This window comes from Pelophylax lessonae (genome assembly GCF_965119305.1).
Source record: "Pelophylax lessonae genome assembly, chromosome: 1".
NCBI classification, from domain to species: domain Eukaryota; kingdom Metazoa; phylum Chordata; class Amphibia; order Anura; family Ranidae; genus Pelophylax; species Pelophylax lessonae.
In genome coordinates, this window is record NC_138768.1 from 599,385,229 (window position 1) to 599,393,279 (window position 8,051).

Below are 8,051 nucleotides of genomic sequence, written 5' to 3' on the forward strand. Positions count from 1 at the left end.
TAAATGAATGAAAATTATGCATATATCCTATCTTCATAACATTCTTTTAGTACACCTTACATTTTTCCCTGTCATGGAGACAGACTATGCACTTAAGAGCCTTCTACTTTTACCATTTCCTTTTGTTATGCCACCTCCCCATGCTTGCTAAAGTATTCCTTTATTTGCTAGGGGACATATCTTGTTGCAACACTGTTACTGTATCTTTAAAATTACATAAAGTATAAGCAAATGTATTATTTCAACTGTGACAGGGCTCTCTACAACTGATGTGCAAGAAAGTAGCACTATCCCAGGTTGGTCCTTACTGCAACCGTAGGGCATACTTGGGTGCCAGCTTGATATCCATAACTGAAAAATGATACACATTAAAGCAGAGTTTCGGCCATCCGCTTGCTTCTAGGTCACCTGAAAAGAAATGGATAATTACGCTTTTTTTTTTTTTTTACTTACCTTGTAATTGCAGAAAAATATACTCACCTTTCTTCCACTTCCTCCCTCGGCGGCCGTCACTTCCACTTTGCAATGATTCCTGGGAGCTGAACGTCATCGCTCCCAGGAATCAATGCGCCTGCACCGGCCCCGACGTCAGTTCCCGTGCAGACGCATCATACCTTGCTGAACAGCTTCTGGGCATGCCCAGAAGCTGTGCAGGGATGACGCTGCAGCCCCGGGAAGTGACGGCGGGACCGGCGCAGTGCATCGTGGGACGGAAGAGGACGGAAGAGGATGCAAAAGAGGATCGCGCTGGCTTCAGCTGCGCACACCTGAGATGGCAGCGCTGGAGAAGAAATTTTCAAGGTAAGTATTTCTTCTAAAAGGTAAGTGCGAACAGGGACAGTACAGAGGCTATCCATTGTGGAATGTACTAGCCCTGACTGTCCCGGGGGTACTTTTTTTTGGTTGCCGGAACTCCGCTTTAAGTAAATGTTTTCTTTATTTATACAATATTAGCCCATAGGTCTTTACACATTTTAAACTGCTTAAATTGTTTTCTGTATGATAACATGTAAATCATAGGCCCCACTTTCCATATGATTCACAACTACAGTAATATATTTTAGAGTTGATCCAAAAAGCAATGGCTTTTTTATGGTATATACTGTATTTATATGTCAAATGCATTTTATGAGTAGCTTTTTGTTTTGACAAATCTTCATTTGTGGTTTTGGTCCTTGCAGTTTGCATAAAACAACCAAATTACTGTTATAACAATTGCATTTGATTTGTTTGTTAGGTAAAGTTCCACATCTTGTTTTACAGTGTGTAAAGATTTCTGAATACAGATAAGATTCCTTATTAAAATTCTTTGTTTTCACCCTGCTGTAATATGCAGAGATGCTAAAAGTGACAAATGGTTCTGCTTACAACATAAATTAACCACCAACACAAATGAACAACTTTTTGATAGGTTTTATTATCCTTGGAAAGTGTAAAAGAACAATTCCGCAGACAAAATTTTGGTTGGACATATTTTAATTATTTTTCTTATAACATAACATACATAACTTAATATTACGGGCCTGGGTACATCAAATCCGGTGAGTGGAACTGAAGAACTGAATGACAATTATCAGTATTAAATATAGTCTTCAGTGCTGAACCTGTGTTGTTACAGGATCAGAATTTGTTGCTTTTGGCCTGTTTGTAACTTAAAAGAAAAATAATATGGCAACAAAGGCATTTGTAAAGGCTGTATTCCTAATGCCTAAGTCCCCGTTAACACTAAGGCGACCTGTGAGGCAACCTGGTCGCCTCACAGGTCGCCGTAGGTCGCCTTCCATAGGGTAGCTGCGGACCCGTTCTAATAGGAGCGACACAAGTCGCTCCGACTTAGAAAAAGGGTCCGGAGCTTCTTTGGGGCGACCCGGAGGCGACCGCCATAGACTTCAATGTTATCAAGTCCGTGGCGGCCGCTCCGAGGTCGCGGCGTGCTGCTCGCACCGCGACCTCGGAGGTCGCCCCCCCAAGTCGGATCGCGGTAATGTGAACGGGGCCTAAACCCAATATGATTAATTTCCTGCATATGAAGGTAATGCAGCACTGTTTGATTGCAGTGAGTGGCCATACACAAAGATCACAGCAACAGAGAAATATATATATATATAATATAATATAATATATGTTACACTGTCCACTTGGATGATCCTCTATAGTACTCCAGTGATGCTATGATGCCTTGAGTCAAATGTTAAACATTTTACCAAAAATGTGATCCCCTATATAAGAGGTCTGTAGACTTCCCTTTACAATACCTTTGCTTTGTTGTTGGGGGGAAGGTCTGCTGCCCTCTCATGTGAGACTATCACATTTTTATCTGTTGGAATACAATATTCATTTGTATTTTATGCAACAACTATATCAATATCAGTATTCAATAGAGATATATTCTTCAACCAGTAAATGGCAGTTCATCCCTGGACAGGTAAGTGTCCTTATATCATAGGCACACCCTGTGTGGTGCAGATTCCCCCTGTTTAAACCCCTGATATTTAACCAAAACAAGCCTAACAAGGCTCCTAAAAAATTGTAAAAAACAAATAAAAAAATAACATAAATAAAAACTACTGACACCGTCCACACCACACAATTATGTGTCTGAGCCTTGAGATGCACACCCTAATGCAACAGGCTGTGCACATCTATGCCTTATATTAAAAGTCAGCAGCTACAGTATTTGTAGCTGCTTACATTTAATTATTGCATTGGAGACTGGTGCTCCTCTTTAAGCAGCAAAGCCCATGTGGACTGTGCACTGTCGGTTCTGTAGGGCTATATATGACATTTCTAACAGGTTATGGGCCCAGACTTAACACAGACACCCACCCAGAGAAAAGCTGAGCATAATGTCATAGCCCAGCAACACAAAGAAGACTGCAACAGAATATAAAAGAAAATAGGCCAGTAACACAGCTGCAACAAGGCTTTCATTTCCAAATCTGATAAACCAGAACTACCAGTCTTGGAAATTCAAGATGAAAATGCTGCTAGTGTAGCGGGGTTAAACATGCCTAAAGACACTGTTTGATATGTGGGAAGGAATTAGGCTCCCTCTAGTGGTAGCTGCATGGAATTTCCCGGGCTGTGACTTCCTTTTCACAAGATGAAGAAACTACATCTCCCAGGCTGCTTTGCAAGATCCAGGAACTAGGCTCCCTCTAGTGGTAGCTGCATGGAATTTCCCGGGCTGTGACTTCCTTTTCACAAGATGAAGAAACTACATCTCCCAGGCTGCTTTGCAAGATCCAGGGTGCACGGCTGCACCGCACGGCACTATGGGGGAGGTTATTTAAAGGAGAGAGAAGCGCGCGAAGGGGGGCCTTTCTGCGCTGGACTCTGAGGAACCAGCGAGCGAGAGTGAAGGACTGACACTGGATATTGGGCCAGAGCCTTTTAGCCTGGAGGGACGACGTGGAACCGTCCCATCTCAAGCACGAGGCACATTCCTGGAGGTCATACTGCTGTTTGCCGAGACCGGAAGTCATCCGCCAGAAGGACCCCGCGCGGCTGGCATATAGCCAAAGGACTGAGACCGCAGTGGAAGTGCGCGAAGGAGAAACTTCTGTTGGTGAGAGGGCACATGCCCAATAACTGACTTTATCTGCTGAAGAGACAGTTTTATCTACAGATAGCGGTAGCGCAGTAGGAGGTGATAAAACCCCGGGGTTTATCACCATACTCTCTCAGGAGACTCATAGACAAACAATAAGGTCTGTAAAAGGAGTCGCCAGAGGCTTATCTCTCTCGCAGAAGTTATTGCTCAGTTACGCAGACACCCTGCGGTGACAACTAACAGCTCGTTGTTTTCTCTCTCTTGATCTTTATTCCTAATCTGGATTACAAATGAGCTCTATTCAATAACCTTGCTAGCGAAGATCAACAAGAAAGAAGAGAACTCTGGGGGAGGGACTCAGATAGGCCCACCTACCTGGTACTGTGTCTAGCCTTAATGCAGGAGGAGTGTGGGGGTATTCTTTTACCTTTTTAAAGCTGTTTTAAATAACCTTTTATGGACTTGTATTGTATTGTATTGTATCTCCCCTATTCAATTTGATATATAGTAAACTAAGTTTGGTTAATTACAATCTTGTGCGTTGTTCCATTGTGTCACCCAGAAGGACTACTATTCAAGAAGGTAACAAGGTATTGTTGCATAGTGAAGTATTGTATTCCAACCTGTGTATCTATTTGATAGTCCAGTCCTATTCTGGGTCAGTTGTGCCTGAGGAGGGATCGAGCCAATTTGATTGGGTTGTTAGGCAGGGTGTAGACCCAATAATATAATCAGCAGCTCCTGCGGGGGTGGTGCTACACGTGGGGGCTCGTCCAGGATTTCTACAGTCCTGCAACACAACCCTCTCAGCCCCAGAATTCCCTCCCACGCAGAAATGGATCCTGTCGCTGCTGCTGAGTGGTGCAAGGAAGAGAATGTCATAGTGGAAAATGGCCTGGTGGTTGAAATCAAGGGAGAAGCCTGGACTGAAGAAAAGCTCCTCCCTGTTTTAAGGGCACTATCCACAGACAGGAAATTCTGGGTGATTGACATAAAAACTGACACCACTGCCCCACACACGTATGCACTGTGTGAGTGGAGGAAAGGGGTCCCTGATTATTTCAATGGAAACAGTGTAAAAACTATTGACCAAACAGAACTTTTCCTGATACATCCAGGAGTTCCTACTGCGGGTCCCTCATCCACCACCCCTGGGGTATCCAGCCAAGAAAAAGGTGTCCAAGAAGGGCATCCTGAGTCATCACCTTTGTCGACTTTTAGCTCAGAACTGTGTGCTGTTCTTGGGGAGATTGTGGCAAAATGTAGCAGGGACTCCTCGAGCTATCTGATGACTGGATATAGGAAGCTCCGGACATTCTCTGGGAAACAGCCTGTGCCTTCAGCAGAAGATGGGTTCGAAGAGTGGCTAGATACCGCCACTCAGGCTTTGGAGGAATGGGAGGTACCAGAACAGCACAAGAAGCAGAGGATCACAGAGAGTTTAAGGGGACCTGCATTAGAGGCTGTACGTAATCTAAAGCTTAGCAAGAAGAACTGCACTGCACAGGATTATTTGGACATTCTGCAAGATGTGTTTGGTCGGACGGAGAACGCGGCTGAACTTCTCTACCAGTTGGACCACTGTTATCAAGAAGAGGGGGAGAAGTTGTCCGAATTCATTAAACGTCTGGATAGGATTATCCACCAGATTCTGTTAAAGAAAGGAATAGACCCCCGGAAAATAGATGAGACTCGTGCACGACAGGTTCTGAAAGGGGCTCAACCTTTAGATCCCATTGCCATACTGTTACGAACTCGTCGAGATGGCGGCATTCTAGAATACCCCGATCTGATTCGAATGGTCAGAGAGGAAGAGGTCATGTTGGACAACAAGAAGAAAAGTCGGCAGTTTGACTCAACTGCCCGGGTTGGAGTGATAAGTGTGGAAGAGGGTGACTCTCAAGTTGAACTCCTAAAGACCCAAGTGTCTCAGTTGATAGAAATGGTGTCCATCCTGACTGGTCAGGTATCCACTCTACCCAAGGGGAGTATATCGGAGAGGCCAGATGAACCTGTTAGTCTCAGCACAGATCCAGAGCCACGGCCTGCAAGATTGTTAACTTGTTTCAACTGCGGGGGAGTTGGGCATGTTAGAAGGGTATGTCCCAGCTCAGGAAATGCTGCCGCGAAACCTCGCGAGCCAGCGGGAAACTTCAGAGGACACCGGTGAAGGAGTCAACCGGGTGTCCGCCAGTCTTAAGGGACTCCAGAAGTGGTGCAGGATCAGGGAAACTGAGTCAGGGGGTCAGACACCGGATTCGGCGGGGGCCTAGATCAAGGAAGAAAAAGGAGAAGAGGGCCAGGGTACAGAGAACTGAATCAGATAACAAGGCTACATCAAGAGAATTCCCAACTAACTTGGTCGGGCCCTCCCCAGTTGTCTCAGTTCAGGTGGAAGGAATTTACACAAGAGCCCTCCTTGACACAGGGGCCCAGGTGACTCTTTTGTATAGAGACTTCTATGATAAATATCTTACCCATCTACCTTTGCAGAAGTTGGAAGATCTGGAGATATGGGGTATTGGGACCCAAAGTTTTCCCTATGACGGGTATCTGCCAATCAAGTTGACCTTTGATCCATCAGTGGCTGGTGAAGCGGAAACCTTCGACACCTTAGCGGTGGTCTGTCCTCGTCCACCAGGGGCCAACAAAAGCTCTCTCATCGTAGGAACAAACACTGACCTGGTAAGGCGCCTTCTGATACAACTGGTCCAGGGACAAGATGCTCAGGCGCCAAGGATCCATCCCATGCTACGGCAGGCCTACCAACGATTAGTGTTGGAGCAAGAGACCCCCGCAGAAGGAGTTGGACGACTCTGGAAGCTGGATAGAGCAGAAAAGGTCTTACAGCCAGGAGAGGTGGCCTGTTTTAAGGCTTCTGTTAAACTCACATGGCAACAGCCGGGTCCCTTCATTATCTTTGAATCAGGTCAAAAGGAGAGACAGAGAGGGATAGAAGTGATCCCTGAGGTGATCCCTTTGAAGGTGTTACAGGAAAACCGTGGAAGGGTTTTAGTGAGTGTCAGAAACACCTCTATTACACCAGTGAAGGTACCGGCCAGAGTGCTCCTGGGCCAAGTCAACCCGGCTACCCCAGTTGCCCCCATTGATTTCAAAGAAAAGGAACAGGGTGAAGCGGTTATAGAGGAGCTTTGCTCTGGAAACGCTGCCCTCCCGCCGGAATGGGTGAAGAGGGCCAAGGCACAACTTGCTCGATGGAGGGAAATATTCTCTAAGGACGAGTTTGACGTGGGATGTGCCAGGAGCGCCACTCATAAGATCCGCCTGAGTGAGGACAAGCCTTTCAGGGAGAGAGTCCGGCGAGTCCCCTTAGGTGACTTAGAAGATCTACGTCAACAGCTGGCAGAGCTCAAAAAGATCGGGATTATCCGAGAATCCAGGAGCCCGTATGCTTCCCCGATAGTGGTAGTCCGGAAGAAAAATGGATCTTTGAGGCTTTGTATCGACTACCGAACGCTGAACAGAAGAACCATCCCAGACCAGTATACCACTCCTCGAATCGAAGATGCCCTACAGAGTCTGTCAGGGGCGAAGTGGTTCAGTGTGATGGACTTAAAGAGTGGGTATTATCAGATCCCCATGCACCCTGAAGATCGGGAGAAAACAGCCTTCATCACCCCTGTGGGGTTCTTTGAGTTCAATCGCATGCCTCAGGGGTTGTCCGGGGCCCCTGCTACCTTCCAAAGGCTGATGGAGAGGACCGTTGGAGATATGAATTTGATAGAGGTACTGGTATACTTGGATGATGTTATCGTGTTTGGCAGAACTTTAGAAGAACATGAGGAGAGGTTGGAAAAGGTCTTGAAGAGGCTACATGAAGAAGGTCTGAAACTTTCTCCTGAGAAGTGCCAATTCTATCAGTCCTCGGTCCATTACCTGGGCCATATCGTGTCTGAAGAAGGGGTGGCCACTGACCCGGACAAGCTGGATGCTGTTGCTTCCTGGCCGAGACCCACAAATGTGACCGAACTCCGGTCATTTTTGGGCTTTTGCTCCTATTACAGGAGGTTTGTGGAGGGGTTCGCCCAGATTGCCCGACCCCTAAATGAGCTCCTGAAGAATGAAGAAGATGATGTCCCTGAGTTGGTAAAGCCGGCGAAGTCCACCATAGGCCCCCGGAAGGCTAAGGAATCCATCCAGGATCAGTGGACCCCGGAATGCGAAGGGGCCTTTGTCCAGCTGAAGGAAACCCTAACCACTGCCCCTGTGTTGGCCTATGCGGACCCCACAAAACCATATGAACTGCATGTTGATGCCAGCCGAGATGGGCTGGGGGGGGTACTTTATCAGGAGCATGAGGGTCATCTGCGACCTGTTGCCTATGTGAGCAGAAGCCTACTGCCTGCTGAAAGGAATTATCCTACTCACAAACTTGAATTCTTGGCCTTGAAGTGGGCAGTGGTTGACAAATTGAAAGACTACCTGTACGGAGCTGAATTCATTGTCAAGACAGATAATAATCCCCTCACCTATCTGT